This window comes from Panthera leo, chromosome B2, assembly GCF_018350215.1.
Source record: "Panthera leo isolate Ple1 chromosome B2, P.leo_Ple1_pat1.1, whole genome shotgun sequence".
Classification (NCBI taxonomy): Eukaryota; Metazoa; Chordata; class Mammalia; order Carnivora; family Felidae; genus Panthera; species Panthera leo.
In genome coordinates this window covers 4,984,436-4,995,745 of record NC_056683.1, presented here as the reverse complement: position 1 = coordinate 4,995,745, position 11,310 = coordinate 4,984,436, and the positions used below count along the sequence as shown (strand labels likewise).

The 11,310-nt window shown below is 45.8% G+C and overlaps 1 pseudogene; it reads right to left on the bottom strand.

Annotated features, from left to right (window-relative positions):
* Positions 1–743: 743 nt before the first annotated feature.
* LOC122219301 lies at positions 744–10,753 on the bottom strand (annotated as a pseudogene).
* Between the last annotated feature and the right edge of the window lie 557 nt (positions 10,754–11,310).

The window sequence follows — 11,310 nt, the reverse complement described above, 5'->3', positions numbered from 1 at the left end:
GACTGAGCCACCCAGGCGCCCCAGAAAGACGGTATTTAGTCTGCGTGAATCTCCACCAAATCTGTCCCCTGCATGCCTTCCTGGGAATAGCTTCAGGGTATAGTTTACAGTAAACATGCAAAGGCCAGAAGATCTGCAACTGGGAAGATCAAAAGGAAGGAGCAGGAAGTAGTTCAGGAAGCAGACATTCTCATGGGCTCTCCTACACCGAGCAATTTCTCTCCATCTTCTGATGACTGACAGGCCTTTAACAAGGGACACAACGTTTTAGTTCTTAAGTCAAGATAAAGGACAGAGCTGGAGCCGTTTTAGAACAACCACATTCAAGGGCCAAGCAGAAAGGGGAGCTGTTGGGGGGTTCTGAGCAGGGACACTGAAAAACTCAGGAGGAGGAAGGAGCAACAGAAGGAGCAAAAGGGTCATGAATACTTTCAAGTTGTTGAATCTAGATAGTGGGCACACAGACTTTCATACTATTGTTCTGTCGATCTGCACAGATATACGAAATTTTTCAAAATAAAAAGGATGTGAGAAATCTGCATGTATGTTTGAAGTTTTTCTTTTAAAAATATTGGGGGTGGGGCGCCTGGGTGGCTCAGTGGATTAAGCTTCCGACTTCGGCTCAGGTCACGATCTTGCGGTTTGTGAGTTCGAGCCCCACGTCGGGCTCTGTGCTGACAACTTGGAGCCTGGATCCTGCTTCAGATTCTGTGTCTCCCTCTCTCTCTCTCTGCCCCTCCCCTGCTTGTGCTCTGTCTCTGAAAAATGAATAAATGTAAAAAAGAAATATATCGGGGGATATCCAAATATGATGTGAACATAAAATCACAATGGAAAAGTTATGGTTAAGAGCACCTGCCTGGCTCAGTGAGTGTGCGACTCTTGATCTTGGGGTCGTGAGTTCAAGCCCTACATTGGGTGCAGAGCCTACTTAAATAAATAAATGAAATTGAAAAGTTATGCTTAAATGTTCGTTGTCATACCTAAGGGAATGTAGATCATAGAGAGGTACGGCCCAACTGAAACTGTTCCACTTGAATTTTTTTCCCCCCAGTTACTTTGGCGCTTATTTAAGCCAAGAGAAAAAGGTCATACTGTTTTCATGCAACATATACTTGGTTCTTTAAATAACCACCATGACAAATAGTAGAAGGAATTAAAGAATGCTGTGCTTGTAATCCATTCAAAACACCAACATTTGGGTTGTACGTAATTAAAGAATATGTAAGATGCTTTTTGAATACCGTAGCAGCCGGTATGTAGAGACAGGCCTTCAGCGGACGCAGGAATGCAGATTAGGAAAGACAAAAAAATCACGCAGGAACTTGTCAATGTTATACAACTTCTATACAGTATTTTGACTTAAATCCAAGACTCTCCCCTATTTGTGGAGAGCAACTGCATGTAACATTAAATGCCGTTTCCCTCTGGACTTTACCCTGGAAGAGCCCAATTTTGTTTTTTTAGCCTTGCGAATCATTTACCGAAAAGAAGGCAGCCTTGCCACTTTTACACGAATGCTATCAATGTCAGTATTTCTTGGGATTGCAGGAAGATTCACATTCTTTACAGCTGATACAGCACAGGTTGGAGCTCCAGCGATGCCCGCCTCGTCAGGGTTGTCTTCGGGTGTTTTTGTGCATCAACGAAGGGAACAATCTCATTCATGTTGGTCTCCAATACCGTTCCCCGCATCCCTGTTTCTGCAAGCATACCATCGACCTTGTCTACAGGGAGAATTAAATCCGGTTCAGACACTTTCAAAAATACTTGTCTAATGCCTCCAAGAATACCAAATCACATTTCAAATGCCAACTTCACTCTCCGAAGAATCCACATGGAAGACAAAACAGAAGGCTGTGTGTAACGTCCATACGTCAGTTTGTTAGAGCCTCTAAGTAATGATCCTCCTTCTAGGAAACTGCAAACATTTTCATCTTCCTTGCATGGCAACCGGAAAATCTCCCTGATGGTTTGCTGTTGTGGGTCTTCACGGCAGGGCAGGCAGAACGTGCACAGCCACTGCTTCCTGTGCTTGAAGACGAGGAGCGCCTGCTCGTGGCTGGGCTGGGCTGGGCAGGAGTGACCTGGCGGGTGCTGGGGGCCAGGCTGGGGCAGGCGAGAGGGCCTCCCCGGTGCATCTTGCTAGTCACCCTCTCCCTACTTGTATTTTTTAGTTGTCTTTTTGTTCGTTGTTGCCATTGGTTTTGTTGTTGTTTTTTTTTATCTTGAACTTTTCAAGTAAACACAACAGTGGAGGTAATGAACGGGCATAAAAAAGAATATGTGTGTGGTGAAATACCACCTACTCATCATCCACTTTCAACAATTACCAACATCTCCCAGGCTTGTTCCATGTATTCCCCTCACTCTGTTTTTTCTTCTTCTGAAGTATTTCATTTTATTTTATGTTTATTTTTTATTTTTGAGAGAGAGAGCCCGCACACACACACAAGCGGGTAAGGGCAGACAGAGAAGGAGACAGAGGATCCGAAGCGGGCTCTGTGCTGATAGGAGAGAACATTCTTCCGGAACATTTTAGGGTAAATCTAGAGAGACATTTTTGTAACGCACCAACAGTCATCATCACACCTAACAAAAGTTATGGTGGTTCCTTAATAGCCTGTATTCTGGAGTATGAAGTTTCCAATAATTCTTAATATAATTTTGGTTGAATTTTCTTATTTTATTTATTTTTGAGGGAGAATGCACATGCTCGTGGGGGAGGGGCACTGAGAGGCAGAGTCCCAAGCAGGCTTATGTGGGGCTTGATCCCATAAACCGTGAGATCATGACCTGCGCCAAAATTAAGAGTTGGATGCTTGGGCGCCTGGGTGGCTCAGTCAGTTAAGCTTCCGACTTTGGCTCAGGTCATGATCTCACAGCTCATGGGCTCGAGCCCCGTGTCGGGCTCTGCGCTGACAGCTCAGAGCCTGGAGCCTGCTTTGGATTCTGTCTCCCTCTCTCTCTGCCACTCCATTGCTTGCTCACTCTCTCTCTAAAATATAAATAATATTTTATATTTTATTTTTTATAAAAAAATAAAAAAATATTTTTGAGACAGAGAGAAACAGAGCATGAACAGGGGAGGGTCAGCGAGAGAGGGAGACACAAAATCTGAAACAGGCTCCAGGCTCTGAGCTGTCAGCACAGAGCCTGACGTGAGGCTCGAACTCACGGGCTGCGAGATCATGACCTGAGCTGAAGTCAGACGCTTAACCGACTGAGCCACCCAGGCGCCCCAACATTAAAAAAAATTTTATTAAAAAAAAAAAAGAGTCGGATGCTTCACCGACTGAGCCATCCAGGTGCCCCTAAATTTTTTTTTTAATTTTTTAACATTTATTCATTTTTGAGAGTGAGAGAGACAGAGAATGAGCAAGGGAGGGGCAGAGAGAGAGGGAGACACAGAATCGGAAACAGGCTCCAGGCTCTGAGCTGTCTGCACAGAGCCGGGCGCGGAGCTCAAACTCCCGGAGTGCGAGATCATGACCTGAGCCGAAGTCCGACGCTCAATCGACTGAGCCACCTAGGCGCCCCTCCCCTAAATTTTTTTATACTCTTAATTGGCCTTGTAAAGATTGAACTAATACAATACTGAAGAAATAAATATCTACATTTGCTACGGACTGAATGTTTGCATCCCGCCCCACCCCCCCCATTCATATGTTGACACATACTCCCAAAGTGATGTTATGTGGAGGTGAGACCTTTGGGAGGTGATTAGGTTATGAGGTAGAGCCCTTATGAATGGCATTAGCGCCCTTATAAAAGGACCCCAGACAGCCTGGCTGGCTCAGCTGGTAGAGCATGTGACTCTCAGGGTCATGAGTTGGAGCCCCGTGTTGGGTGTAGAACTTACTTTTTATAAATACATGTGTACTTTTTTTGGTAAAGTTTATTTAAGTAATCTCTATACCCAACATGGGACCTGAACTCACGACCCTGAGATCAAGAGTCACATGATCTTCTGACTGAGCCAAACAGGCACCCCAGCTTATTGAAAAACAAAACAAAACAAAACAAAAAACCACAGGTGGTTCAGTCCGTTAAGCATCGGACTCTTGATCTCAGCTCAGGTCATCTTGAGGTTTGTGAGTTCGAGCCCCACACTGGGCTCTGTGTGCTGACAGTGCGGAGCCTGCTTGGGATTCTCTCTCCTCTCTCTCTCTCTCTCTGTGCCTCTATCCCACTCGTGCTCTCTGTCAAAATAAGTGAATAAACTTGAAAGAAAAAACCCACAAAGGGCCCCAGAGAGCTCCCTTGCCCCTTCCAATCATGAGAGGATGAGCATGAATTAAGAAGCAGATTCTCACCAGAGGCCGACTCTGCCTGCCCCTCGATCTTGGGCTTCCCGCACAGCAGGTCTGTGAGAAATCCATTTCTACTCTTTATAAGCTGCCCACTCTATTTTGCTACAGCAGTCTGAAGCATAGTAAGACAACACTTATGCAAAGGCCTTTAAGAAATTGAAATTCAGGGGTGCCCGGCTGGCTCGGTTGGTGGAGCATGTGACTCCTGATCTCAGGTCCTGAGTTCAAGCCCCACGTTGGGTATAGACATTACTTAAAAAAATAAAATCTTTAAAAAAAAAAAAAGAACAGAAAAGAAAAGAAAAGAAAGAAGGGCACTTGCGTGGCTCCGTCAGTTAAGCCTCCGACTTCGGCTCAGGTCATGATCTCAGGGTTCATGAGTTCAAGCCCCGCGTCGGGCTCTGTGCTGACAGCTCAGAGCCTGGAGCCTGCTTCCGATTCTGTGTCTCCCTCTCTCTCTCTGCCCCTCCCCTGATCATGCTCTGTCTCTGTCTCTCAAAAATGAATAGATGTTAAAAAAATTTTTAAAAAAAGAAAGAAGTTGAAGTTCAACAGTAAACATTGTCTGTAATAAAAGATGAATGACAGCACTGGTGCTCAGAAAAAATAAACAAGTTAGGGGACAATTTTAGGGAAAATCCCAAAAAATATTTGACACGAGAGTATTGGCAAAACAAGTATTGTCAAACAAGTATTCTCCTAGCTTATCGGCGGGCATGTAAATTGGTTGGTGTACCAGCCAGATGGCATGCTAACAGGGTTTACTGAAGGAAGTCTGATAAGAGGATTATTTATAGACGTGCCCAGGGCCGAGGAGGCCTACAAGGGTTGGTGAAGCGCCCAGGGACAAGCCGCCACAGGAAGTGGCAGCCACCAGGCACATCCAGCAGGGGGAGGGGGCTCTCACTGAACCGTGAAGGGAGTGGATAAGGAGGAGGGAGGAGCCACCCAAGTGGCTTCTGGAAAAGGGGTGTAGCCACGGCCACCCAGAGGCCCGGGGCTCCTACCTCCCACCCCGTCTTGCTGCCTGTGTTTCTCACAGGGAAGCTGACTGGGAGTTGGTGGGTAGAGATGTGATCCGATACGGTTTTACAGAGGTCAGCCCCCAAGGGCACAAGAGTGCAGGAAGGTAGTGTCTGGTCACCTAGAGGGGCAAACATGACTACCCGATGCGGAGACAAGTTAACACTGGCCACCCGCTTTAGATGTACACCTTAGGATCTCACAATATGACCCCTAAGAATTCACCCTACAGAAAAACTCAAATGTAAATAAAGTTGGAAAATAAAAAATAGGAGTATTTTGTATTTGTTGAGAGCTTACTTGTTAGGTATGAGGGACCAAGCAAGGCATTTTACATTTAATCCTCACAAGAACCCCTCTGAGTTCTGCACGATTAGTACTGACATTTTACACTTAAGGAAATTAAAGTGGAGTAAGGCTAAGCCGGGACCACAGAGTTAGCATGTGACAATACTGGGACCCAAACGCGGTCACTCTGACTCCAGTGTTGGAGTTCTAAGGAAATCCATGGCAGCATCGTCCGTAAAAACAAAAGACTGAATACAACCTAAATGACAGACAAGGCAAATACATTATGGTACATCTACACAATGAAATACTACGCAGCTTAAAAAAGAATGGAGTAGGGTGCCTGGGTGGCTCAGTCGGGTAAGCATCCGACTTCGGCTCAGGTCATGATCTTATGGTTTGTGAGTTCGAGCCCCCACATCAGGCTCTGCGCTGACAGTTCAAAGCCTGCTTGGGATTCTCTAATTGCCTCTCTCTCTCTGTCTCTCCCCCAAACCAGTCAAAAATAAATAAATATTTTTTAAAAATGTGTTTTCTTTACTAAAAAAATTTTTTTTAATGTTTTTATTATTTATTTTTGAGACAGAGAGAGACAGAGCATGAGCAGGGAAGGGGCAGAGAGAGGGGGAGACACAGAATCTGAAGCAGGTTCCAGGCTCTGAGCTGTCAGCACAGAGCCTGACTCGGGGCTTAAACTCACGGACTGTGAGATCATGACCTGACCTGAAGTCGCATGCTTAACCAACTGAGCCACCCAGGCACCCCAGAAAATGTGTTTCTTTAAAAAAAAAAAAAAAAAAAGAAGAATGGAGATCTACATGTGCTTATATGGAAAGATCTCCAAGATACACAGTCTGTGGCGGGAAAAAAACCAAAGTACAGAACATTGTGCCCATTTGTACAGAAAAATGAAAGGTCCTGTTTTAATATTTTAATACATGTATAATTTTTCAATAAACATATGTGATAAAAAGTCATACATATACATATGCCAACATACACAAAATGCCCAGAACTGAACAAGAACAGGTAACATTTATAGAGCACTGATCTAAATGTTTTGTAAGTACGATCTCTCAATGTTCAAAAGAACTCTATTAAGTGAGTAGTACTAACACTCTCATTTTTTAATATAATTCTTTTTTAAGATCTTATTTTTAAGTAATCTCTGGATCCAACGTGGGACTTGAAATCACAACCCTGAGCTCAAGAGTTGCGTGCACCACTGACTCAGCCAGCCAAGCGCCCCAACAAAAATCCTTTTTTTTTTTTTTTAACTTATTGAGAGAGAGCATGTGAGCATGAGGTGGGGGGGCAGAGGGAGAGAGAGGGAGAGAATCCCAAGCAGGCTCCATGCTCAGTACCGAACCCGACGGGGGGCTTGATCTTGTGACCTGGGATCACGACCTAAGCCAAAATCAAGTCTGATGCTTAACCAACTAACTGAGCCACCCAGGAGCCCCCAAAAATCTTGTTGTTTCTTTTTTGTTTTGTTTTTTTAAAGCTAAAAATTCTCTTCACGTGTATTCTAGTTAAAAATGTCAACCTGCTGGTTTGGAATTGAGATTCCAGCCTACATAGACATGAACCTGTAGCGAAGGCACTATGTGTCCCTTCTAGTTTTCGGACAATCTTTAAACCTGGTAAGTACACCTCCTGTGCCAACATGTAGGTTACTGACAAAGCTCCTCAACGGGGCAGCGATGGACAGACCCTACGAGACACCCCCTGGACAAGCGGACTCTGACACATTAACTCATCCGCACGGCGTGTACGGTTTAGGCTGCGGATTCACCTGTCACCATTTCTTCATCTTGTCCCCAAGGACAACACGCTAGGTCTTGTTCATCATCTTGCTGGAATTACTGCTTTTATTCCATTGATTTACCACTATAACTGTACTCCCATCCCCACCCCCTTTTGTAAGAGAGTGTGGATTGAAAGGACTTGTTTAGACAACACGTGTGGGCTTCTATTACTCTCATTCTTACACTCGACTCTCTAGTGCTGTTTGCTCGCAATTTTACCAACAATTTAAATTTCAAATTTACTAGTCCCGATTTTGAGGATTAAACTTTCTATTTCTTCCTCCCAAAATTTGTGATTTTTTTTTCTTTGCCCAGTTGTTTGGTTTCTCCTGTGTCCTATGATTACTCAAAGACTAATTACAAAGACTCAGAGCACATGTGCAATTTCCTACATTATCCTATTTTGTACAGTTCTAGACACTTGGATTCATTTTAAACACCCTCATTATTACCTGACTCTCTTAGACACTCTTCTTCCCTTTGTTAAAACTTCTCAGATGACCATAACCATCGCTTTACGAAGGAGGTGAAGAAAAATAATCGGCTGTTTTCCTTGCTTATTGGGATCTCTTGGCATTTATGCCATCAAATTCCATCAAAGCAGCGGAGAATACTGCTCTCCTGTTTCTTTTTAAGTCCAAATATACTTTTAAAAGCCCCTTTCCTCTCATCGGTGAGGGGCGCCGGGGGAGCTGGAGAAAGTCTGCCGTTAGTCCCCTCCATCCAGTTGCCTTCTTAGAAGAACATCTGGGACAGGGACTGGGGTGTCTGCCTGTGGGAGAGGTCACCACAGGGCACTCTTCTACTTCTCCTGGCTTATCTGCTGCCCTCTAGGCAGGCCAGACATTTGCTGTTTTTCTCTTCTCCATTCACACTTTAAACCCTCAGGCATTCTCGGTTCCTGCTTGGCAGAAAGATCTGGGTGCTGGGCCTCAGTTGTGTCCTGCAGCCCAGTGCACCAGAGAGCCACAAAGGCGGCTACAGGAACCCACCGCAAAACGAAGGGGAACCTGCTAGCGGGTCCCATACACTGTATTTGACGTCTCCCTTTGAGAACCTTAAAGGAAGCAGGGCGGGTTAGACAGGGAGGGTTCAACAGTCCTGCGTCCTCGGGCAAGAACTGTCTCATGAGTGTGCACCTACCTGAATGGTTTGCTCAGAGCAGCCCTGAGCTTGGTTTTTATCCTGCTCTTAGCATCTTGAAATTATTAGCAACTTTTGTCGTTATTGTTGTTGTTTTTAGCACCGAGACTCTCACATTTCATCCTACACTGGAGCCCCCAAGTTACGCAGCCAGTGCTGACCCAGCCCTGATAGTTGAGTGCACCCAATCCCAGCGCCTCTTGTCACCAAGCCTTCGGCTTCTAAGGAGGAGGATGTAACTCTGCTTGTTCTAGGTTTCCGAACACCGTGTGTCGGTTTTGGCTGATATTGCGTTCGTTCTGAGGGAGGTAGTCCCCCTTTTATCTTTTGTATATACCTTTTAAAGTCCTGAGCTCCTGAGAATGTCCCCTTCCCTTTCCCACTATCACAGATATGGACAGTTTTGTCTGGAGCTGGGTTTTCCCGTTTTCTTACACACTTTGGAGACTTATATCCAAAATAAACATAGCTGGGGATAGACTGTGCTTCTTTTCATTGAAGTCCTTTTTCAGTCCATTTTCCACAAATCTATTTCATATCTACCCCATAAATCCCCCACACGGAAAAAAGTTGCATCAGCAAACCTGGAACTCGGGACAGACCCTGTAACTTCCCCTACTTCCGCTTTCCGCTGAGGGCAGTGGCCGCCCATCAGTCGTACCCCAGCTCTCTCACCACAACACTCTTCTCTTTTCACTCCAGTAGGAACAAAGTGACTCTTACATGCACCCGGTTCCAAATTATTTATCAAGTCTTTTGCAAGAAAGTCTCCTTTCTTGGGATGGTAGAGTCACTTTGCTCTATCTCTGATAGACTGCCTCCCTGTGATTTCTCTTCAGTTTAACAATGGGTCAACTATCTAAAGTCAGCAAAACATGGTCTTCAGGCCACATCCGGCCCATGGCCAGTTTTTCTCCTGCTTGAGAACTGAGAATGGTTTGTATTGTTTGTTTATTTATTTATTTTTTAATGTTTTTATTTTTGAGACCATGTGAGAGACGGAGTGCAAGCAGCAGAGGGGCACACAGAGGGAGAAACAGAGTCTGAAGCAGGTTCCAGGCTCTGAGCTGGCAGCCCAGAGCCTGACGTGGGGCTTGAACTCACAAACCGTGAGATCATGACCTGAGCCGAAGTTGGATGCTTAACCAGCTGAGCCACTCAGGCGCCCCATGGTTTGTATTGTTTTAAGAGGGGGGTAAAAACAGTATGCAGTAAAGAAAGACTAAAATACTTATTACCTGGCCCCTTCCAGAAGAAAGTTTCCCAGCCCTGGATATAGACAACAGTTAACAATCTGCCTTCCTGCCCCCACTGAAGTCAACAGAAGTTACTCTAAGCTTCGGCCAAAGTGGTCTCCAGCCACCAGTGGGTCCTGAGTCCTCTGTTTCCTTTCTGTTCTTTCTGCACAGCAGCTGTTTCTTCTGTTTCTACTGAGCCTAAGAGCATTCCACCGGGCGATTAGATCTTGGCCCACAGGACCTTCTGAGGAGAGTAATCCCCAATAGAAGCTTTCTATGTAAAACATTTGGGGTTTGTGCTATCTGCCAGACACCAACCCTGCTACCTGGGGAATGGCTGCAAGGCGGCCAGGGCAGGGGAGAGCCTCCCCTCAAAGAGGAGGGTACGGTGGCTCTCTTCCCAGTGGGGATGCCTGTTCTGGGGAAGACAGGCAGACCCACCCATCAGGCACTGTCTTCCAGTGCCTGCAAATGCTTGGGTTGTGCTCAGAAGAACCTCAAAAACTCAGGTTGTTGGGGACGCCTGGCTGTTTCAGTCAGTGGGACATGTGACTCTTGATCTCAGGGTTGTGAGTTCGAGCCCCACGTTGGCGGGTAGAGAGAACTTAAAATAAAAACTCACGTTCTCCATTCAGTTCTCAGAGGCCTGTTGCCTATTAATGCATCACTTGCCTCCTTTTTTGTACCAGAGTGACTGGTCAGCCGCAGCGGGGGCTCCTACACCATTCCCGGGCCCCGCACCTCCCTGCAATGTAATTCCATGTGTGTCTTTCTTGCAACGTATGGGAGCCTTAATAAATGCACCGCCCACCACAGTTGCAGCCCTGCCTCGGTTTGCCTATCTCTAAGGGGGTCTTGCCCCTACCACCCCTGCCTCAGCAGCAAACCTGCCCTTGCTAAGCTTCATTTCGGCCTTTCCTTCTGCCACCGGGAAGCACATCTTCGCGGCTGACCTAGGGGGACGCGGCGGGGCAGTCAACCCAGGCACAGGCACCAGGGCTGCGTGCGTAGTGATTTAAAAACAAACTGTGTAGGCGCACCTGGGTGGATCAGTTGGGTGAGCATCTGACTCTAGATTTCAACTCAGGTCGTGATCGCAGGGTGGTGACATTGAGCCCTTTGTCCGGCTCTGTGCTGGGTGTGGAGACTACTCGGGATGCTTTCTCTCTCTCTCTCTCACCCCTCTTCCCTGCTCTCTCTCTCTCTAAAATAAAAAAACAGTAATAACAAACAAAAAATAAATGAAAACAAACTGCATTGCTGGTCTTCTAACCATCACCATGGGCTGAAAATTCCAAACAATGTCAGATAAAATACTCCTTCCTGAAAACAATCTTTTGCTGGCCAGTTCTAAACAACTTAGCAGTTATCGTTGGGCTCTCTTAACATATGTGTAAACTTGAAATGCGCACTTTGTATTGTTCCTTTAATAAACATTGTGCTCTACATGCAGGTGGTTCAGAGACCTCCCGGGTGTAGGGCTGGCGTCCAGCAAAC